Raw genomic sequence first — 24,978 nt, 5'->3', positions numbered from 1 at the left:
AACCACTGACATAGAAACACATAGTTTTAGATTGTGGGGGCCTAAATAATATAGTAGAAGCGTTTTTTTAATCAAGATTTGATCAATGTCACCGCATGGTCCACACACTACAAATTAAAAAGAACTTTTTTTTTTAAGAGCAAAATTGCCAAAAGGGCAGGGGGTGCTCTAGCACCCCCTAGTGTCTATCTGTGCACGCCACTGTGATGATGAGACAAATACATTTCCCATTCCACATGACGTAAACAAAGACAACGTACGTTTGTCCCACGGTGTCTCTTCCCAAACGGATTCCGTCTCGTCTCATTCATTGTAGTCTCTCGAGACACAGGAAAAGAGAAGGGAACCCGCACACTCATATGCTCCAAAATGTTTATTTATTGACGTTTCGAGCCACGGCTCTTCATCTGGTGAAAACTGAGTTCCCTTCTCTTTTCCTACGTCACTTTTTGAACCCAGCACCTCCACGAAGTGATGTGCGTATTTTACTATAGTTTCCGTAGTCTCTCGAGACACAACATTTTTTTTTTTTGCGCCGATGTGTTCTCGGATTGCACATTCAAACGAGCAAACCTGTGACTGGATTGTTGTGGACGATACAAACTGATCATGCTTTTGAATGTCTTTTCAAATTGCTCAGAACGAAAAAGCCTCATTTTCTTTGCCGTCGACTGATAGACAACAAACCGTCCAACTCCTGTCCCAGTAACTATTAAACTACTACAGGTATGAACTCTCCTCTAAGTCCATGGCAACCCTTCTGTCTTCTTCCCTGGTGGAGAAAAAACACACACAAGTACTTTATTTATATACACACACACACACACACACACACACACACACACACCCACATACCATATACAGTGTGTGTGTGTGTGTGTGTGTGTGTGTGTGTGTGTGTGTGTGTGTGTGTGTGTGTGTGTGTGCGTCAATACTTGTCATTAATATAGTTGTTGCAAAGGTTTTCATTGAGTGCATTGATTGACTCCTGTGGTGGTGTCACGGTGGACCAAATGCAGGCAGGCAGATAAAGTTGATGGGTGATTTATTTACAACTAGACATACAAGGGCAGGACACTGTGACAACAAACTATAATCTGACAAGGGATGTTTAAATAGACACAAAGACTAACGCCTATCACTATCTACCTGGGGGCGATATGCATTATCACGCCAGCAGCAGCACACAACCGCTCCTATTATGTACTTCTACTACCGTCCATGTAGTTGCATTGTATTTTCTTATGTCTGGATTGGAGTCAGAGAGGTATTTTTTAGACCATGGTAGGAATGAATGCCAGGATGGAGAGAGAGAGAGACACCTGAGTGTTAACCCATTTAGACCCCAGGACGATTCTACAAATTCCTTCAAAGTCATAGTTTCATTCTCAAACTATTTCATGTCGAGGAGCTCCAAAGTTATATAGATTTGGCCGCCGACCCCCCCCCCCCCCCCCCCCCCCCCCCCCCACCTGAAAATATGCTGTTCTCAGGTACCGACCCAAGCAGAGATTTGAGTTTAAAAACGTTCGCTCTGAAAGAATATAATTATGAAAGATTTGGGCCACATTTTCATGATTTTTCAAAAATAGCAGACCTACAAGCTCGTAGCGCGGCACTCGGTGCCGTGCTACGAGCTTGTATAGGTCTGCTATTCTTGAGTGGTGCAACCACTCCTACAACCAGCAATGTCCGTGCGTACCTATGTGGCTATGAGCACGAGTATATGACTATTAGTACCAGTAGGGGCGCTGTTTGCCAGAAACGGAGAGAGAGAGAGATAGATAGTTAGATAGATATTAGTGCTGCACTGTTGCCTGCTAATGAGAGAGAGAGAGAGAGAGAGAGAGGAGAGGAGAGGAGGGGGGGGGGGGAGGGAAGAGAGGGGAGTTGCACCACTCAGTTCACACAGGTGTGATTTTTCAACACCAAAAGGGGTTCACGGTTAAGATAATGTATATAGGCCCAGGCCGTAGCGTAACGGTCTGGGCACCGGACTGGTGATCCAGTCGCGGTGTGCCGCGGGTTCGACTCCCGAACCCGACACGGCCTTTACTGCATGTCATCCCCCCATCTCTCTCCCGTTTCCTGTCAGCCTACTGTCTGTCCCTTAAAAACTCAATAAAAGGCGTAAGCCGCAAAAAAATATCTTAAAAAAAAAGAAAAAAGATAATGTATATACTCACGCCGCCACGGCCTTGGTCAGATCCGTCTGTATCTGCTGCCGTCGGGTCTCGTCGATGGGGTAGAGGCAGAACAGCATCATGCCGATGAGCAGCAGGACGATGGGAACCGGGGCGAACAGGACGCGGAGGGCCGTGGTCACTGCCGCAGGGTGGGAACACGCCCCCGGGGTGTAGCCCACAAAACTATGATGGACACAAACACAAAACTATGATGGACACAAACACAAAACTATGATGGACACAAACACAAAACTATGATGGACACAAACACAAACTGTCACTGCCGCGGGGTGGGAGCACACCCCCGGGGTGTAGCCCACGAAACTATGATGGACACAAAACAAAATGAGCAGCAGGACGATGGGTACGGGGGCGAACAGCATCATGCCGATGAGCAGCAGGACGATGGGTACGGGGGCGAACAGCATCATGCCGATGAGCAGCAGGACGATGGGTACGGGGGCGAACAGCATCATGCCGATGAGCAGCAGGACGATGGGTACGGGGGCGAACAGCATCATGCCGATGAGCAGCAGGACGATGGGAACGGGGGCGAACAGGACGCGCAGGGCCGTGGTCACGGCCGCGGGGTGGGAGCACTCCCCCGGGGTGTAGCCCACAAAACTATGATGGACACAAACACAGCACTATGATGGACACAAACACAAAACTATGATGGACACAAAATAAACTGTCACTGCCGCGGGGTGGGGGCACGCCCCGGGGGTGTAGCCCACGAAACTATGATGGACACAAACACAACACAAACTAGTGAGTTTGGTCACTGGAAACTGAACACAGGAAGTGCAACAAACCGTGTGCAACCCAGATTCGGCACAAACAAGGGACTAAATTAATTTCGCTCCTATGCCACCAAAACGTGGAACGCCCTACCAACAGTCATTAACCCATTCTGACCTGAGATCAGATCCATACGAGGTTTCCACTGGACACACACTGGTCTGATTAAGACATGTGAATCCCTTGACTCCTTCAAAACCGCTCTCAAAGGGCACCTATACGGACGGCCGCAATTCGAAACTGGCCCCCCGTAAAATCTGAATCCCCCTCCCCCCTTCTGTTCTTTGGCTATATAGAAGTGTCTATTTTCCATGTCTCTAAATGTTTTGATGAATTGAACATGGTGGACCCTCTTGTAAAGTGTAATGCTTAATTGGGTCGTCCACTCACAGTTAACAGTCTTTGTATTGAGTTTGTGCTTGAAATGTACTGTAATTCTGCAAACTGTTAATACATATTTCAATCAATCAATCAATCAATCAAACACATGTCAGGATGACAAACACAAACTAGTGAGTTTGGCGGAGAGAAGTTAAACCCATTCTGACCTGAGATCAGATTTAAAAAAAATCTTCTACATTCGATTTTTCAAAAATAGCAGACCTACAAGCTCATAGCGCGCCACCTGAGCTTGTAGATCTGCTATTTTTCAATAGCTAAAGCATAACATAATGCTAACACCAAAAGGGGTTCCCGCCCCAAAATGGGTTAAACCCATTTAGACCTGTGAGAGTTGAGAGCAGATTCTACAAATGTCTTCAACCATGCCAGGAGAAGTCATACAGACAGACAGACAGACAGGTCAGATAATTCTTTGAAATATTCTTTTGAAAATTCATCCGAATAGTTTGGAAAATCTATGAAAAGATTGTCTTAACCCATTCCGGGGCGGGAACCCATTTTGGTGTTAGCTATCAGATTCTAAAATTGTCTTCTGAATCCTGACAGTTTTCTTCTGACAGATTGTCTTAACCCATTCCGGGGCGGGAACCCATTTTGGTGTTAGCTATCAGATTCTAAAATTGTCTTCTGAATCCTGACAGTTTTTTCAAAAATAGCAGACCTACAAGCTCATAGCGCGCCACCGAGTGGCGCGCTATGAGCTTGTAGGTCTGCTATTTTTGAAAAATCTAAGAACGACTGACATAGAAACATAGCTTTTTCAGAAAACTGTCAGGATTCAGAAGACAATTTTAGAATCTGATCTCAGGTCAGAATGGGTTAAGCCCTAAACAGGCAACCGACACAACATCTGCATACTGTCATAGACAGCGCCCTCTGCTGTCTGTATCACTTAGGAATAAAACACAACCTATTCATGAAACCTGTCTGTCTGTCTGTCTGTCTGTCTGTATTATTGTTATTTACTTATTATTGTAAGTCACGCACTGCAATATACAATTTAGGCATTTATCAGACGCTCTTAATCCAGAGCGATTTACATTAAGCAAAAAACTAAAAGCATGTCATAGATCTGTAATGGAATCTGTGGACATATGCTCAAAACCAAATCACAACAATGAATAATGAGGCAACACAAGAATTCTGAGTTATAGAGTATAGAGATTTTACTCGAGCAAGGAGACAAGACTTACATGAACCAACCCCATGTATGGAAACCCCAGTCTGACTCCCAGAGTGACAACCAACGACAGCTCTTATAGCTCTTCTCTTCTCCCACACGACAACCCCCAACATAGCCACAAGGCATTCACCACATGGGACAGTGACGTCATAAAACACTTGGAGTATTCTTACAATGTTTATCTCTAAACTTCCACGACATTACCCCACTTTTAAACATTTAAAAACTCATAAACACCATTTTATCAGTACATTGCAGATGCAGGCAAAAACCTGGAACACAAAATAAACACTCACTCATATCGTACGGGCAGGCGAAAAACCCCTTTTCATACAACATTATCTCGTAACGTTCTGGGAAAATTCCTACACCGGCCTATCTCATAAGAGAAAACGACCACCACATGGCTTACGACATGATAAAAACATAAAATCCACAACATAGTATACACAACAAAACACACCAGAATACACAGGTATTCAGGCACAAACATAAATCAATATACAGTGACACAATGGTTTTATAACAACAAACAAATAAGGCAACGCCAAATTAAACATACAATAACCGTTGCCGACATTGGACCCAAGAAAACATCTCAGCACCATAGTGTGTCCATTTGGAATTGTCCATCAGGCCACTTTGAGGAGCAAGCCAAGTCTTTTTAGTTCTTTCACAATGTGCAGGGCCCAGACATGTTGCGAATTTGCAGATTGGCCATTTTCAACAGAACAGCACACGTCCCGGCTTCCCAAAAGACCAGAAATTGTCACCCCACAGGTGACATTCCTGGGGCACATGACCGCACATGATCGCCGGATTCAGAGTTCAGAGTGCTAACAGCACTCTCATTTAGGACCCTCAGTGTCATAGTAGCAGACATGATCGCACATCATCATCATCATCATCATCATTCATCATCATCATCATTCATGTTGTCGTCTTCATAGGATCATATGGAGCTGGAAAAAAACATACTACAAACCAATTTTTTAAAAGGCCCTACTCTATCTAGTCTATCTAGAGTGTTGACGGTGGACTCAACACTTTGTAATATGACGGGAATATGATAATACTTTTAACATGGACACATATATATATACCAGTCAGCTGTTACTTTATAGACTGTTGATTCCTTACTTACAGAAGGTGTAAGTGGCACCTTGACTTATTCAGCCTGCTTTTTTACTAGCCTACCCTGCTCCTGATTTTGTCATAACAAGAGCCAGCCATGACAATATAACTACAATATAACATACAGCAGTATCAAGGAAATCTCTTCAGAACATCAAAATGTTGCATTTAATACTTACAGATCTGATTTCCACAATCCAATGATACTTTTTCCTGCAATCACAGCAATATATATACACTTTCGACGCGCATGCACAATTAGGTTAGCCATTCCATTAGTAATCATGCTACACACATGTGAGGGATCAATAAATCAATCTCATGACACAACACGCATCTTTGCCTATTTATTTCCGGGGCGTCCCCCGAAAACAAGACTCTATTCTAGTATCAAAGTTCACAAATGACACTCAAATCAATAGTTTTAAACAAAACTACACAGGAACTTCTAACTTTTTAAACTACCATGCGTTCATTTGGTCATCGGCATCATTCCCTGTTTTTATTATTTTCCCGGATATTTCCCTATGATGACAAACAGCTCACAGAACATCAACCATTATTTAAAAAATGTTCACACCGGCCATATGTGGTCAGACCAATATGTAATGCTAAAACACTTTCCTAACTTAGGTCTATCTAATCTGTGGTATACAGCCCCTTATCGGACTTTTTGAATAATCGAACAATGTATAACTCATCAATATAAGCCTAGCCTATCTTTAATAAGCCTAGCTTATTCCGGCTTGATCATATTCTGACCATGTAAACAGGTTATCCTAGTACAGTATGTTTTACATTTAACTCACACAATAGTAGTCATAATCACTATTATTTTCTTGTCCTGATGTCAGTGTCTTTCCCTTATTTATTTTACTTATTTAAATTGCACAGCTCATACTGCATTACTGCATCGCTCTTACTAATGAGCATTTGCCTGTCATAGACATGCACAGAGCAAGTTCAGTCAGGGAACCTCAGTCAGCGCGCTGGCCGTTAATTGGACCACTGCAGCATCAGGCTCTCATCCACATGATTCACTCAGCCAATCACAGCTCACCCAATCTCTCATACCGGCTATTTTAACCGAAGGTTTTGCATTCATCCTCCTGCTCGCTCGCTTACTGTTGTTGTATCAGCGTGCTGCTGTCACACAACCTGCACTCAATTCTGCTTTCGTTTTGGATCTACTGTTTAGGTACGGGGGTTTCAGAGTCCCTATGGTCGGGACTGATGCGCTTGACCTGAGTACCTAAAAAAACAGATCCAATACATCGCCAAACCATAACAGATATATTGCATTGATTATCTTACATCAATAAATATATATTACATCCTCCTTGAGCTGTCTGACTGAACTGTATTGAAGTTCCGCTTCTGTGACACACATTACACTAATACTATTCAAATCACTTGTTATTTAACAAAACTATGCCTCAATATACTGTACTTATCCTAATTAATTCTCTAACCGATCCAATACAATGTAGGGGTTGACTGATTTTACACTGTTCCATTTCTACAGATTCCCAACATGACCTATATGACTGCAGTAGAATCTTAACTGCCCATCTTCTTATTTGAGTGAGCGTCGTACTGCACACACATATGATCTATTTCTTATTTAGTACTGTACTATTGAACTGCACTAATTTATATTAGTATTGTAGTATCTAAACTCTGACCACCAGCTCAGTGGCCTTGTGGTTAGAGTGTCCGCCCTTAGAGTGTCCGCCCTGAGACTGGGAGGTTGGGTTCAATCCCCGGCCAGGACATACCAAAGACTGTAAAAATGGGACCCAATGCCTCCCTGCTTGACACTCAGCATCAATAATTGGACTGGGCAAGTTCCCGCGACACACTAGCGTCATGTCCAGGGGGTGTACTTGTACATCAGATGCCTCACGCTACAGAAGGAGTTAGGCTCCCGCCCCTCTGGCCTCATGGCTCAGCAAGGCTAGCTCTAAGCAGCTGATTATAGTATTGTGGCTTGACCATGTTGTAAAATCATTAACATTCAGGAGGAGGGGTTTTATTGTCTCCACTATTAACCATGTCAGATGACCTCAGATAAGTGCCGACAGCTGGAACCTTAGTTCCCTGTTAAGACAAATTTACGTCCTGTCACTCACAGTAAATACAACCCCTATCTTCGGTTCATAACAGCTGCAATTACACAAATGCAACTCACTCACTCACTATCATTTTGATCCCAATGTACACCTGTCGGCTTCACCTCATCCCTCCATCACTGCAGAGAAGCACAATCAGTCACAGAAATAGCTTCCTTTGCACTCAGCTGTCACAAGCAGGTTGGTTCAAGAATCGTACTCCCAGTTTTTCAGCGATTCCCAGTCCGCCAGTGTTTTCCATCTCACAATGTCAGTTCATCAATGTCCATTTAGTGACCAATGTTCAATGTTCAGTACGTTTATGATGTATCAATCCTCCTCATACTGGAAAAAAACAAAACCAGTAGGTTGGATTTGATCGTGGTATCCTCTTCTCAACGGAACAGGATGAAGCTTTGTTGACAGTTGTACATTTATCTTTCCATAATATTGCAATCCTTTGCATACTAAACTTTGCAATTTTGTAGTTGTAGCTGTTATGACCTCTCCCATATTTTAACTTTTTTCTTTTTCCCTGCCCTTCAAACTAATCTCATAATACTGTCACATGCTCATTAAATGTAGTTTTTTATGTCGGCATATCTGGATTATTCATCTCTGCATTCACTAACTAGTGATTGTGACTCTGAGAGGGCACATGCGTTCTACAACAACAAGACCCTCCCAACTGGCAGTGTTGCCAGATTTTGGAAGAGAAACAAGCAGCCATGTCTATGGAAACAAGCCCAAAAGAAGCCTGACTAGGCTATTATAATACAAGCCCAAAAGCGCTTATAATAAGCGGACATGGCAACACCCAACTGCTCCGTCTCTGTGACAGTGGGGTTGACAGTGAGAGAGACGCTGTGAGCACTGATTTTCTTCCTATATAGACCACCAGCTGTTTCTTCCTGTTGACTATTTCAACTAACCACTACTACCCCCCCTCTGGGGTCACTGGGACAATCACCAGCTGGGAGATATGGCCGAGGCCGACACCTGGGGGCACATACCGGTGCATGTCGATTTGAACCATAGTTACTTTTGGACGAGACTGCATGTGGAACCAAGACAGTTCTTGTCTATATGCCACCAAAGATGAGGAAACTTTGACCAGCTGTGGCAGCTGAAAGCTGCTTTGAGTAGTATGCAACTGGTCTCATCTGTCACCCTGTTGCTGTAACAATACAGCACTATAGCCTAACCTTATCCTTCCATCCGCACTTCTTTAACCTCCTATTTTTACCAAGGCAGGAGGTATTTATAATTCGGCCCACATGCTTTTATCTTAAACCTCATGTCTCCTCTCAGTCACAGACATGCATACTCATTTGCATACTGTCCCCACAGAATGAGTATAAACTCACTTCAAGGACAACATTCAATACTGTCTCTCTCACACCATAAAAAACAAACAACCATAGAAATGCTACAAGGTAACTATCCTGGAAAGTAATCCTTTACATTCATAATAGGGGACCACCTAGCTTTGGTTAATTTCTACAATGGCTTCATAATGTACTTACTCTCCTGTCTGTAACATGAGCCGTCACACAGAGGCAGAGGAGCCCTCGGAATAGCAAATAAACAATAAACCAATTACAGGGGTAATTATCTCACAGCATGACCCCAGGCTAGCATCAACACTAATTCTCACCGTTTCATTACTTTACTTTTTAACAACATGCTTTTAGAACTGCCATTTTTTAAACTCTTTCCTATTGGTATGCACAAATGTATCATCTTAAAAGTCGCTGTCCTAACAATTTCCTTAAATTTAGGCTATGTGTTCTATTTTACTCAAACTGCTCCACACCTGTTTTGTCACAGAATCAAATTACCCATGCAGCTATATTGTTTTTGACTAAGATAAAAACCTGTAGGCCTAACAACCCACATTAACCTATACCTAATTTTACAAAGGATATGAAATGTCCTAAATGTGATCATTTACAATGAGAAATATATCTCATTTAGCTTGGACCTTCTAATTTTATCTTGGACCCCAAATAAAAGCCAATTTAATTTATAAACCTCCCCTGAGGCTCTACCACATACGCTCTCAAACCGGAGCGATTTACAAGACTACCCATAACATACTCATACAACACGTCACGTATTTTCTCTTAAACTAACTTACAATATTAATCAGGGCATGGCCTGCCTGGGGAATTTAGATTACATTTTGTTTTTCTACATAGAAACAATCCTAAACTTTATGAATACTCCCCTTGCAGGGAGCCATATAGGAGGAAGAAAAATAAACTAATTCAGACATTCAACTGCTCAAATGAGGTATTTCCGTCCATCAAAATTACTTTGCCCCCACATATAAAATGTAGTTCATAGATTTAACTACGATAGGCGCACTATTTCATTCCGATTTAATTTAACTCCACAAATTACACAGTAACAATATCTAAAATAGAATATCTTATAATTCCAACACACCAAATATAACATGCCAAGAAAAAATGAAACCATACCACTCTCACACTCTCCTTCGTCTCACATCCTTACTTTCATCCATATTATGGAACTATTTCCGTTTTCTCGACTCGAGAATTATGTATCTCCATTTTAGATCATTAAAATCTCCCATTTCCACATATTCTCTCCCTGCCATCCTGACACCTTGCCTCACTCACAGTCACACACACACAGGCAGATAGGCAAACACACTCAAACACTCAAACACCGTAGGCCTACATTCACACACTGGCTAGCCAACTTTCGTTGTTTCTTAAAACAACAGGATACCCTGGCAGGATCTCTTGTCCCCCTATTAGACAGCAGGCAACTTAATGAATGGTTTGTTGAATAGACTACTTTATTCCCTACCATTCGTCAGACCTCATGTCTTGAGTCATTCAACCAACCAAACTCTGTTCCCCCATCTCTCATATGTACATATGAAAGGCAAAACTTCACAGTTTCCCTCTTTAATATAGGCCATCCAAAAAAAACAATTGTGATCACAACCAATTCATCACTATACTTTAAAACCCTGAATAAAAGCAATACCTCATTTTCTGAACATCCAAACAGACCCATATACTCACTTGCGCGACGTCGGCCCAGCCGAAAGACAGAACTTTACCCCACACCAGGCCGACCCGCCAAGCACAGCACATCTCGATGGGACACCTCCAAATTGTAATGGAATCTGTGGACATATGCTCAAAACCAAATCACAACAATGAATAATGAGGCAACACAAGAATTCTGAGTTATAGAGTATAGAGATTTTACTCGAGCAAGGAGACAAGACTTACATGAACCAACCCCATGTATGGAAACCCCAGTCTGACTCCCAGAGTGACAACCAACGACAGCTCTTATAGCTCTTCTCTTCTCCCACACGACAACCCCCAACATAGCCACAAGGCATTCACCACATGGGACAGTGACGTCATAAAACACTTGGAGTATTCTTACAATGTTTATCTCTAAACTTCCACGACAGATCACATATATAAAAAGTAGTTATCATGAATCATGTATAAACTAAGAACGTAACGGTGGAGTATCTATTGTCAACTATACATACTATACTATATTATAATATTATACAATATACATAACGTGCTATGCCTATACATAAAATGCAATTCTAGTGCCGTCTACTTAACGAGCTATAAGTCTGTCTAAAATACTATCTAAGTCTACATAAAGTGCTATCTAAGGGGCTAGGCACCTTTCTAAAAAAAATATATATATATATTTGTTTTTATCCCACGATTTTGTAACCCATTTTTCACCCCTGTGTCAATCATCTAATGTGATCCTGGGCTCTACACACCCTCCACCAACCACGTCCCCATATATGGGGGACAAGGGGAGACCAACCTAGTCCCCATATATGGGGGACAAGGGGAGACCAACCTAGTCCCCATATATGGGGGACAAGGGGAGAGCAACGGACTTGAACTCATGCTTCCTTCATGCCTGAGTGTCCAAGTTGCTCCTTTACACCTGACAGGGGGGAGTTTCCCTGGTTGGACGTAGCGCGTGGAAGGAACACGTTATTCCAACCAGTTCCTTTCCCCTCCATCAGGCGCCCCGGCTGGCCAGGGGGAGGCAGTTTAGAGACCAGGATTACTGCATGTTTTTGTGAGGGTATCTACCCTAGGGGACACGGGGAGAACATGCAAACACGCCGCCAGCACCCACAGCGTCCCCAGCGGGAATCGAACCCAGGACCTTCTAGCTGTGAGGCGACAGCACTACCAACTGTGCCACCGTGCCCTTTCTATCCTTTCTGAAAACTGCAGCATCGTCCCCCAAATTGAAACTCGGATCAGGCAGGCATCAGCTGTGTGCGTGTGTGTGTGTGCGTGCGTGTGTGTGTGCGTGTGCGTGCGTGCGTGCGTGCGTGCGTGCGTGCGTGCGTGCGTGCGTGCGTGCGCGGCCTCTGCAGTGAACTCACTGTAACACCAGGGTGGAGATCCCGATGGCCATTCCTCCTCCAAACTTGTTGAAGAAGACGAAGCAGGAGAAGAAGAGCGGCTCCAGGTCCTTATCGTCTGGATGCTGCACCTTGAAGTCATCCACCACGTCTGGAAGCATGGACCTAGTAACGAGACATTTAACCCATTGTTGGTGTTTATGTTATACTTTAGCTATTGAAAAACAGCAGATATACAAGCTCATAGCGCAGCACTCGGTGCCGCGCTATGAGCTTGTATATCTGCTATTTTAGCTTGTAGGTCTGCTATTTTTGAAAAATCGCGAAAATGTAGTGCAAATCTTTGAATATATATTCTTTCACAGCAAATGTTTTTAACTCATATCTTCGCTTCTGGGTGGTCCCTGGAACAACATATTTTCAGATGGGGGGTCGGCGGCCAATTACATATCATTTCTGTGGTCCTTGACATGAAATAGTTTGAGCAGCACCACTGATAAAGAAACAGGTTTTTTTTCTGAAAACAGTCATGAGAAGACATTTTGTAGAAGTGAAAAGATGAATATTATGTAGAACAGTGGTTCTCAAAGTGAGGTCCGGGGACACCCGGAGAAACACCCGGAGACCGATTCTACAAATGTCTTCTAAATCCTGACAGTTTTCTGAAAACCCTCATGTTTCATGTCAGTGGTTCTGAAAGGGTTAAAACCTCATGTTTCTGTGTCAGTGGTTCTGAAAGTGTTAAAACCTCATGTTTCTATGTCAGTGGTTCTGAAACTATTCCATGTCAAGGACCCCCAAAATTATATGTAATTGGCCGCCGACCCCCATCTGAAAATATGTTGTTCCAGGGACCCCCCAGAGTTGAAAAGGTTCGCTCTGAAATAATATATATTCCAAATTTGTGCCACATTTTCACGATTTTTCAAAAATAGCAAAAGGTTCGCTCTGAAATAATATATATTCCAAATTTGTGCCACATTTTCACGATTTTTCAAAAATAACAGACCTAGTGCCGCGATACGAGCTTGTAGATCTGCTATTTTTCAATAGCTAAGCTAAAGTATAAAATAATGCTTAAAACACAAAAAGGGGGTCCCGCTCAGAATGGGTTAACAGATTATATCTAACAAAATCCAAGACGTATACGTCTTAAAAACCACCCAGTGATGCAGGCAGGCAGGCAGGCAGGCAGGCAGGCAGGCAGGCAGGCAGGCAGGCAGGCAGGCAGGCAGGCAGGCAGGCAGGCAGGCAGGCAGGCAGGCAGGCAGGCAGGCAGGCAGGCAGGCAGGCAGGCAGGCAGGCAGGCAGGCAGGCAGGCAGGCAGGCAGGCAGGCAGGCAGGCAGGCAGGCAGGCAGGCAGGCAGGCAGGCAGGCAGGCAGGCAGGCAGGCAGGCAGGCAGGCAGGCAGGCAGGCAGGCAGGCAGGCAGGCAGGCAGGCAGGCAGGCAGGCAGGCAGGCAGGCAGGCAGGCAGGCAGGCAGGCAGGCAGGCAGGCAGGCAGGCAGGCAGGCAGGCAGGCAGGCAGGCAGGCAGGCAGGCAGGCAGGCAGGCAGGCAGGCAGGCAGGCAGGCAGGCAGGCAGGCAGGCAGGCAGGCAGGCAGGCAGGCAGGCAGGCAGGCAGGCAGGCAGGCAGGCAGGCAGGCAGGCAGGCAGGCAGGCAGGCAGGCAGGCAGGCAGGCAGGCAGGCAGGCAGGCAGGCAGGCAGGCAGGCAGGCAGGCAGGCAGGCAGGCAGGCAGGCAGGCAGGCAGGCAGGCAGGCAGGCAGGCAGGCAGGCAGGCAGGCAGGCAGGCAGGCAGGCAGGCAGGCAGGCAGGCAGGCAGGCAGGCAGGCAGGCAGGCAGGCAGGCAGGCAGGCAGGCAGGCAGGCAGGCAGGCAGGCAGGCAGGCAGGCAGGCAGGCAGGCAGGCAGGCAGGCAGGCAGGCAGGCAGGCAGGCAGGCAGGCAGGCAGGCAGGCAGGCAGGCAGGCAGGCAGGCAGGCAGGCAGGCAGGCAGGCAGGCAGGCAGGCAGGCAGGCAGGCAGGCAGGCAGGCAGGCAGGCAGGCAGGCAGGCAGGCAGGCAGGCAGGCAGGCAGGCAGGCAGGCAGGCAGGCAGGCAGGCAGGCAGGCAGGCAGGCAGGCAGGCAGGCAGGCAGGCAGGCAGGCAGGCAGGCAGGCAGGCAGGCAGGCAGGCAGGCAGGCAGGCAGGCAGGCAGGCAGGCAGGCAGGCAGGCAGGCAGGCAGGCAGGCAGGCAGGCAGGCAGGCAGGCAGGCAGGCAGGCAGGCAGGCAGGCAGGCAGGCAGGCAGGCAGGCAGGCAGGCAGGCAGGCAGGCAGGCAGGCAGGCAGGCAGGCAGGCAGGCAGGCAGGCAGGCAGGCAGGCAGGCAGGCAGGCAGGCAGGCAGGCAGGCAGGCAGGCAGGCAGGCAGGCAGGCAGGCAGGCAGGCAGGCAGGCAGGCAGGCAGGCAGGCAGGCAGGCAGGCAGGCAGGCAGGCAGGCAGGCAGGCAGGCAGGCAGGCAGGCAGGCAGGCAGGCAGGCAGGCAGGCAGGCAGGCAGGCAGGCAGGCAGGCAGGCAGGCAGGCAGGCAGGCAGGCAGGCAGGCAGGCAGGCAGGCAGGCAGGCAGGCAGGCAGGCAGGCAGGCAGGCAGGCAGGCAGGCAGGCAGGCAGGCAGGCAGGCAGGCAGGCAGGCAGGCAGGCAGGCAGGCAGGCAGGCAGGCAGGCAGGCAGGCAGGCAGGCAGGCAGGCAGGCAGGCAGGCAGGCAGGCAGGCAGGCAGGCAGGCAGGCAGGCAGGCAGGCAGGCAGGCAGGCAGGCAGGCAGACAGACAGACAGACAGACAGACAGACAGACAGACAGACAGACAGACAGACAGACAGACAGACAGTTAAAGAATCACCCAGTGATGCAGACAGACAGACAGACAGACAGTTAAAGAATCACCCAGTGATGCAGACAGACAGACAGACAGACAGACAGACAGACAGACAGTTAAAGAATCACCCAGTGATGCAGACAGACAGTTAAAGAAACTAAGGACCTCAAATTAGGATTCATTTCATTGACCACCAGGGCAAACAAACAGACCAATGATGTGTATGGACTCTTAGGTCTTTATCAGACCCTTCTGAAGTGTGGGACTGGGCCCTAAACGCTGACACTGTGCATGCAAACAAACGGCTGGCTGCGGCTCAGGAGGTAGAGCAGGTCGACCAAGGACCCCTGGGTCGGCGGTTCGAATCCCGGCTCCTCCTCTTGTCCCACATGTGGAAGTGTCCTTGGGCAAGACACTGAACCCCACATTGAAGTGTCCTTGGGCAAGACACTGAACCCTACATTGAAGTGTCCTTGGGCAAGACACTGAAGCCTACATTGAAGTGTCCTTGGGCAAGACACTGAACCCTACATTGAAGTGTCCTTGGGCAAGACACTGAACCCTACATTGAAGTGTCCTTGGGCAAGACACTGAACCCTACATTGAAGTGTCCTTGGGCAAGACACTGAACCCTACATTGAAGTGTCCTTGGGCAAGACACTGAAGCCTACATTGAAGTGTCCTTGGGCAAGACACTGAACCCTACATTGAAGTGTCCTTGGGCAAGACACTGAACCCTACATTGAAGTGTCCTTGGGCAAGACACTGAAGCCTACATTGAAGTGTCCTTGGGCAAGACACTGAACCCTACATTGAAGTGTCCTTGGGCAAGACACTGAACCCTACATTGAAGTGTCCTTGGGCAAGACACTGAACCCTACATTGAAGTGTCCTTGGGCAAGACACTGAAGCCTACATTGAAGTGTCCTTGGGCAAGACACTGAACCCTACATTGAAGTGTCCTTGGGCAAGACACTGAACCCTACATTGAAGTGTCCTTGGGCAAGACACTGAACCCCACATTGAAGTGTCCTTGGGCAAGACACTGAACCCCACATTGAAGTGTCCTTGGGCAAGACACTGAACCCTACATTGAAGTGTCCTTGGGCAAGACACTGAACCCTACATTGCCTCCAGTGAGTTGGTCGGTGTGAGCTCGCAACCGTCGGTGTGTGAATGTGGGAAGTGAGGACGCTGGCGTCGACTGTTCGATATATGAATGAATGAACTGTTGTAAAATGCTTTGAGCACTTGGAAAAAGCGCTATCAAAATGCAATTCATTATTATTACTCACCAAGGCAGCAGGTAGAGAACTGCCAGACTGCACCCTGCAGTGATGGACAGGGGGATGAACACAGCCAGACTGCCGTGAACACTGACGATCACCGCCAGCACTGGGACATAGATCTGACACAGACACAGACACGGTAGAGAATGAACACTGACGATCACCGCCAGCACTGGGACATAGATCTGACACAGACACAGACAGGTAGAGAATGAACACTGACGATCACCGCCAGCACTGGGACATAGATCTGACACAGACACAGACAGGTAGAGAATGAACACTGACGATCACCGCCAGCACTGGGACATAGATCTGACACAAACACAGACACGGTAGAGAATGAACACTGACGATCACCGCCAGCACTGGGACATAGATCTGACACAAACAGACAGGTAGAGAATGAACACTGACGATCACCGCCAGCACTGGGACATAGATCTGACAGAAACACAGACACGGTAGAGAACATTAATACTGACGATCACCGCCAGCACTGGGACATAGATCTGACACAGACACAGACAGGTAGAGAACATTAATATCAGCATTTTAACATGCCAATGTAGCACTGATACTGTGTTCAGACATACAGGTACAGTGCACATATACTAATATTGATAGACAATTACAGATTGATAGATATTTAGTGCCAGGAACCTTAGCAGGGCAATTTTATTTGTATAGCACATTTAAACAACAAGGCAATGATAACTTATTAAGGCTCATTCATAGTCTGGATTTTCGGTGGTTATGTGACCACCGAACTACAACATGACTTCACTGAGCCGCGGTGAAGAGCAAACCACCGCCACCGCTCCAGCCCTTCTCTCCGTTTATACTCACAACCGCTCAACGTTATTTCAGCTCCGGTGGTCACCTCACCACCGGAGCGGTGGTGAGGTGACCACCGGAAATCCAGACTATGAATAGGCCTTTAGTGACCCCAAGCAGGCTCTAGAAGCGTTCTTCTCTGAGGGACTCACAGACATGCCGATGAAGAGGGTGGTCTTCTTGCCCAGCCTGCCCAGCAACATCTGCCACAGAGGGATGGACAGAGTGGCCGCTCCCTGAAGGAGAACATGGAGATAACTGAAGGTTATAACATAACCGTGGTTATTTAACCATAACATCTGCCACAGAGGGATGGACAGAGTGGCCGCTGCCTGAAGGAGAACATGGAGATAACTGAAGGTTTATAACATAACCGTGGTTATTTAATCAGACCAGTGTGTGTCCAGTGGAAACCTCGTATGAATCTGATCTCAGGTCAGAATGGGTTAACCATAACTTCTGCCACAGAGGGATGGACAGAGTGGCCGCTGCCTGGAGGAGAACGTAATAATAATAATAATCTTTATTGTCCCGAAGGATATTCATCTTCACAGGTCTGTTCAACACCAACAACAAAAGCAGCACATAGTACAGAAACAACATAACACAGAGATGATACAAAAAAAACATAAGTTCCCCACTGTGTACAGAAACCATCCTATCATACTGTACACTGTGTACAGAACCCATCCTATCATACTGTACACTGTGTACAGAAACCATCCTATCGGCGGGGCAGTTTGTTTAATGCCGCGGTGGCTGAGGGGGACAAAACTCCTCCTGAAACGGACCTTTTTCCAGGGTAAGGTTCTGTATCTTTGTCCTGATGGCTGAGGGGGACAAAACTCCTCCTGAAACGGACCTTTTTCCAGGGTAAGGTTCTGTATCTTTGTCCTGATGGCTGAGGGGGACAAAACTCCTACTGAAATGGACCTTTTTCCAGGGTAAGGTTCTGTATCTTTGTCCTGATGGCTGAGGGGGACAAAACTCCTACTGAAATGGACCTTTTTCCAGGGTAAGGTTCTGTATCTTTGTCCTGATGGCTGAGGGGGACAAAACTCCTACTGAAATGGACCTTTTTCCAGGGTAAGGTTCTGTATCTTTGTCCTGATGGCTGAGGGGGACAAAACTCCTCCTGAAACGAACCTTTTTCCAGGGTAAGGTTCTGTATCTTTGTCCTGATGGCTGAGGGGACAAAACTCCTACTGAAACGGACCTTTTTCCAGGGTAAGGTTCTGTATCTTTGTCCTGATGGCTGAGGGGGACAAAACTCCTCCTGAAACGAACCTTTTTCCAGGGTAAGGTTCTGTATCTTTGTCCTGATGGCTGAGGGGACAAAACTCCTACTGAAATGGACCTTTTTCCAGGGTAAGGTTCTGTATCTTTGTCCTGATGGCTGAGGGGGACAAAACTCCTCCTGAAACGAACCTTTTTCCAGGGTAAGGTTCTGTATCTTTGTCCTGATGGCTGAGGGGGACAAAACTCCTCCTGAAACGGACCTTTTTCCAGGGTAAGGTTCTGTATCTTTGTCCTGATGGCTGAGGGGGACAAAACTCCTCCTGAAACGGACCTTTTTCCAGGGTAAGGTTCTGTATCTTTGTCCTGATGGCTGAGGGGGACAAAACTCCTCCTGAAACGGACCTTTTTCCAGGGTAAGGTTCTGTATCTTTGTCCTGATGGCTGAGGGGGACAAAACTCCTACTGAAATGGACCTTTTTCCAGGGTAAGGTTCTGTATCTTTGTCCTGATGGCTGAGGGGGACAAAACTCCTACTGAAATGGACCTTTTTCCAGGGTAAGGTTCTGTATCTTTGTCCTGATGGCTGAGGGGGACAAAACTCCTACTGAAATGGACCTTTTTCCAGGGTAAGGTTCTGTATCTTTGTCCTGATGGCTGAGGGGGACAAAACTCCTCCTGAAACGAACCTTTTTCCAGGGTAAGGTTCTGTATCTTTGTCCTGATGGCTGAGGGGGACAAAACTCCTACTGAAATGGACCTTTTTCCAGGGTAAGGTTCTGTATCTTTGTCCTGATGGCTGAGGGGGACAAAACTCCTCCTGAAACGGACCTTTTTCCAGGGTAAGGTTCTGTATCTTTGTCCTGATGGCTGAGGGGGACAAAACTCCTCCTGAAACGGACCTTTTTCCAGGGTAAGGTTCTGTATCTTTGTCCTGATGGCTGAGGGGGACAAAACTCCTACTGAAATGGACCTTTTTCCAGGGTAAGGTTCTGTATCTTTGTCCTGATGGCTGAGGGGGACAAAACTCCTACTGAAACGAACCTTTTTCCAGGGTAAGGTTCTGTATCTTTGTCCTGATGGCTAAGGGGGACAAAACTCCTACTGAAACGGACCTTTTTCCAGGGTAAGGTTCTGTATCTTTGTCCTGATGGCTGAGGGGGACAAAACTCCTACTGAAACGGACCTTTTTCCAGGGTAAGGTTCTGTATCTTTGTCCTGATGGCTGAGGGGGACAAAACTCCTACTGAAATGGACCTTTTTCCAGGGTAAGGTTCTGTATCTTTGTCCTGATGGCTGAGGGGGACAAAACTCCTACTGAAACGGACCTTTTTCCAGGGTAAGGTTCTGTATCTTTGTCCTGATGGCTGAGGGGGACAAAACTCCTACTGAAACGAACCTTTTTCCAGGGTAAGGTTCTGTATCTTTGTCCTGATGGCTGAGGGTGACAAAACTCCTACTGAAATGGACCTTTTTCCAGGGTAAGGTTCTGTATCTTTGTCCTGATGGCTGAGGGGGACAAAACTCCTACTGAAACGGACCTTTTTCCAGGGTAAGGTTCTGTATCTTTGTCCTGATGGCTGAGGGGGACAAAACTCCTACTGAAACGAACCTTTTTCCAGGGTAAGGTTCTGTATCTTTGTCCTGATGGCTGAGGGGGACAAAACTCCTACTGAAACGAACCTTTTTCCAGGGTAAGGTTCTGTATCTTTGTCCTGATGGCATGAGGTTAAAGAAGCGATACAGGGGATGATCAGTGTCACGTGATATCGAGAGTGCTATAGCCGGGCGATGGCATTATTGTTCATATCAGAAAGTGTTGGTGTGGGAAGTCCGATAATCTTGGAAGCAAAAGTTTGTTCTTGTTAGGCATGGGTAGTATGTTGTAAAAACATGCGGAACAGTACAACAGAACAGGTTGAATAATGCTTTTGTACAATAATGGAGATAACTGAAGGTTATAACTAATGCTGGGCCGTTATCGGCGTTAACGTGCTGCGTTAACGCGAGAATATTATCGCGCGTCAAAAAAAAAATTATCGCCATTAATCTATTCTCAAAGTTGGGTCTGGGAGCTGGGTCTGCATTGACTGCATAAAGCGAGCAAACTAGGAATTTCACTTTGATAGTTTTACCTGGCGGAATTACTCTGTGGGAGGGAGAAGTCCTAACCTAACAGGGACAAGGTGAAATAAATTACTCTGAGAGCGGGGCGGTAACAAATCCTAACCTAACCGGACACGGGTGAAATTAATGAACAGTGCGTCGTGCCACATCAAACGTCAGCATGCAGGACTCTGTGAATCCGGGTTTGCTTCAGGGGAAATTTCTTTACAAGAAGCTTCCCAATGGAAACCTCGGTGCAATCCGCAGTAAATAAAGGAAATGAAGCAAACAATGTGGCGGGTGAGGAGCTGAACACAGTTGGAGACGGAGAAAGCATATTTTACGCAGCGCAAAGATGTCCCGTTACCGTGGATAGACGTGGTCGAATGAGGAGACTGAAGCCCTGGTCGCGAGGTGTACATTAATCAATTGCTTAAGAAAGAAGAACACTGCAGTGCAGTGTAATAGTATTATAGCCTACAGAATATTCTGTCTGTCTGTGCGTGCCGTAAACATGGAGTGCTGTCACTGTGTGGGGACTAGTGGGGACTGGAACTTTCATCTCAATAAACTGTAAACATTTTGCGCTGCTGTCTGTTATATCAGTGCGCTCAGCGCTGTGCCTCCATGCCAAAAAGAACAGTGTGTGGCACTGTGGCTGCGTGCGTATAGTGAGAGAGAGAGGGGGGGGGGTCCAGTCCCAGACGGCACGACACATGCACGTTATGAGTATAATTTTATCACAATAGCTTTCACTGTGTTGTAGGCTAGGTTTATGAATGGAACACATTGATAAAGGTCCCCCCTGCTGCGTTTCCAATTGCTACGGATGACAGTGTGAAGGCAAACCGCAGCAAATTAAATATGCAAGAATCCATACGCATGAGTCTACCGAAGTATTAGGTGAGAATGTGACCTAATATGGCTCCGGGGAAAAGTGTTCGTCAAACTACTGACTGTAAACAGTTCTTCATCACCTCTAGGTTTACAGTTTAATTAATGTCATATCCCAGAAAAGGGGGTTGTTCTTGCACCCACTGTTTCAAATTGCCTGTATGGTAACGTGTTTATGGTTATTCGTGTTTAACTGAATAAACAATGTATAACACACGTACATCGTATTGAACATTATTATATTTTCATTACCAATTATGATAGGGCTCCTGGTCTAATGGGCCACGTGGCCCGTTCAAGGATTTACTTCTGGTCATTATTTAGGTAGCGCACACATATTTTCAATGCTTTCGGCAGAGTTCAAATGAGCCATTTTAATCTAGATTAATCTAGATTAACTCCAGAATTGCAGTGAGATTAATCTAGATTAAAAAAATTAATCTATGCCCACCACTAGTTATAACATAACCGTGGTTATTTAAGCATAACATCTGCCACAGAGGTATGGACAGAGTGGCCGCTGCCTGGAGGAGAAAACATGGAGATAACCTTGATCAACATTTCACTTTTTTTCCCAACTGTCAGTGGCACCTTCGCTTTGCCTGCTTCTGCTGCTCAAACCTTTCATATGTGGAACATTATGATTTGTTTTGACCAAAATGGTGGGGAATGATATATATGACTTCTGTGCATAAATGTGTTTTTGTATACTATAGTATAGACACAAACATTATCATTATATGCAGATGTTTTTTTTGTGTGAGATTGTGGCCACACCTCCAACCAACACAGCTGTAGGTCATTAGGGAAGCTGTATTTAAACACCTCATAGTGTGGGTGGTCTTGGTCGAGGTCCTAAGTTGTGGCTGTAATGTCAAAACTAATCAGTGCAGAAGTATAGCTGGGATGTGTAAAGGAATTCACTTTTTTCTGTCTTCTGTTCCTGCACATTTCAGCCTCTTTAAGGTGTGCATCATCTTCGTTTGACTGTTTTCTTTTCTTACTCCCTTTCTGTGTTCCAGAATTGTGTTGTATTATTTACGACCCAAATGTGTTCAGAGTATAGTCATTAACGTTTTTCCTGATAGCATGAACCTGAACCTGACCTTCAGATCCGAGCTATCCCATCAAGACAATCCAGGCAGCTATTTGGAATCCTCAACTACCTCGAGCACCATCTTATTCCTGCTGGCAGTAATAGCGCTGGTTCTGTCTTCTGTGTTAAATACCATGACTTTGGCCTCCTTGGCATTGAGTATATTGAGTATCTAGGCTGACTTACTCACTGTCTCCTTGGCATTGAGCATATTGAGTATCTAGGCTTACTTACTCACTGTCTCCTTGGCATTGAGCATATTGAGTATCTAGGCTTACTTACTCACTGTCTCCTTGGCATTGAGTATATTGAGTATCTAGGCATACTTACTCACTGTCTCCTTGGCATTGAGTATATTGAGTATCTAGGCTGACTTACTCACTGTCTCCTTGGCATTGAGTATATTGAGTATCTAGGCTTACTTACTCACTGTCTCCTTGGCATTGAGTATATTGAGTATCTAGGCTGACTTACTCACTGTCTCCTTGGCATTGAGCATATTGAGTATCTAGGCTGACTTACTCACTGTCTCCTTGGCATTGAGTATATTGAGTATCTAGGCATACTTACTCACTGTCTCCTTGGCATTGAGTATATTGAGTATCTAGGCTGACTTACTCACTGTCTCCTTGGCATTGAGTATGGAGTATCTAGGCTGACTTACTCACTGTCTCCTTGGCATTGAGTATATTGAGTATCTAGGCTTACTTACTCACTGTCTCCTTGGCATTGAGTATGGAGTATCTAGGCTGACTTACTCACTGTCTCCTTGGCATTGAGTATGGAGTATCTAGGCTGACTTACTCACTGTCTCCTTGGCATTGAGTATATTGAGTGTCTAGGCTGACTTACTCACTGTCTCCTTGGCATTGAGTATATTGAGTATCTAGGCTTACTTACTCACCATCAGAACCAGTAACAGGTGCTAAGAGTACGGTCCCAGACCCACAGCGTGGGTGAAGAACAGGGCAGCGTTGCCCTGGGCCATCTATAGAGGAGACATGCATCACACATGGTGAGGAGTGGGAGTGGCCATAATATGCCATAGTCTCGTTCGTAGTAAATCAGTGGCAAACAGAAAACCTGGAGACTTGACATTCACTAATTACTTAATACTACGGACAACACCAAGCCTTATACTATGCTGTACGGACACGTTGCCCCTCACCTGAAACGCCAGCGAGCAGAAGAGGAAGCCAAACACCAGCGTGACGTACGGCGTGTGTCTCACCAACTTGTTCATGCCGGTCAGGAAGGGCATCGTTGTCCTGCCCAGAGTACTGAGAGGAGCTGCAGGGACACAGAGGGTTAATGTTACTGAGGGGAGCTGCAGGGACACAGAGGGTTAATGTTACTGAGGGGAGCTGCAGGGACACAGAGGGGTTAATGTTACTGAGGGGAGCTGCAGGGACACAGAGGGTTAATGTTACTGAGAGGAGCTGCAGGGACACAGAGGGTTAATGTTACTGAGGGGAGCTGCAGGGACACAGAGGGTTAATGTTACTGAGGGGAGCTGCAGGGACACAGAGGGTTAATGTTACTGAGGGGAGCTGCAGGGACACAGAGGGTTAATGTTACTGAGGGGAGCTGCAGGGACACAGAGGGTTAATGTTACTGAGAGGAGCTGCAGGGACACAGTGGGGTTAATGTTACTGAGAGGAGCTGCAGGGACACAGAGGGTTAATGTTACTGAGGGGAGCTGCAGGGACACAGAGGGTTAATGTTACTGAGGGGAGCTGCAGGGACACAGAGGGTTAATGTTACTGAGAGGAGCTGCAGGGACACAGAGGGTTAATGTTACTGAGGGGAGCTGCAGGGACACAGAGGGTTAATGTTACTGAGAGGAGCTGCAGGGACACAGAGGGGTTAATGTTACTGAGGGGAGCTGCAGGGACACAGAGGGTTAATGTTACTGAGGGGAGCTGCAGGGACACAGAGGGTTAATGTTACTGAGAGGAGCTGCAGGGACACAGAGGGGTTAATGTTACTGAGAGGAGCTGCAGGGACACAGAGGGGTTAATGTTACTGAGGGGAGCTGCAGGGACACAGAGGGTTAATGTTACTGAGGGGAGCTGCAGGGACACAGAGGGTTAATGTTACTGAGGGGAGCTGCAGGGACACAGAGGGGTTAATGTTACTGAGAGGAGCTGCAGGGACACAGAGGGGTTAAGGTTACTGAGGGGAGCTGCAGGGACACAGAGGGTTAATGTTACTGAGGGGAGCTGCAGGGACACAGAGGGTTAATGTTACTGAGAGGAGCTGCAGGGACACAGAGGGTTAATGTTACTGAGAGGAGCTGCAGGGACACAGAGGGGTTAAGGTTACTGAGGGGAGCTGCAGGGACACAGAGGGTTAATGTTACTGAGAGGAGCTGCAGGGACACAGAGGGTTAATGTTACTGAGGGGAGCTGCAGGGACACAGAGGGTTAATGTTACTGAGGGGA

The 24,978-nt window shown here is 46.5% G+C and overlaps 1 pseudogene across 1 annotated transcript in view; it reads right to left on the bottom strand.

Annotated features, from left to right (window-relative positions):
• Positions 1-720: 720 nt before the first annotated feature.
• The window catches only part of LOC310862167 (sodium-dependent lysophosphatidylcholine symporter 1-like), a 49,841-nt pseudogene continuing 25,583 nt past the window's right edge, over positions 721-24,978 (bottom strand). Inside the window, exons 8-14 of the transcript XR_014571055.1 lie at positions 23,703-23,824; positions 23,439-23,522; positions 17,355-17,438; positions 16,372-16,484; positions 12,247-12,390; positions 2,187-2,369; positions 721-772 (exon numbers count right to left, since the gene is read on the bottom strand). The product of XR_014571055.1 is annotated as a sodium-dependent lysophosphatidylcholine symporter 1-like (transcript). The remainder of the gene's footprint in view (positions 773-2,186; positions 2,370-12,246; positions 12,391-16,371; positions 16,485-17,354; positions 17,439-23,438; positions 23,523-23,702; positions 23,825-24,978) is intronic.

Source organism: Protomyctophum parallelum (assembly GCF_964188405.1).
Source record: "Protomyctophum parallelum genome assembly, chromosome: 7".
Taxonomy (NCBI): Eukaryota; Metazoa; Chordata; class Actinopteri; order Myctophiformes; family Myctophidae; genus Protomyctophum; species Protomyctophum parallelum.
The sequence above is the reverse complement of the archived record's forward strand: the minus strand, read 5'-3'. Positions and strand labels throughout refer to the sequence as shown.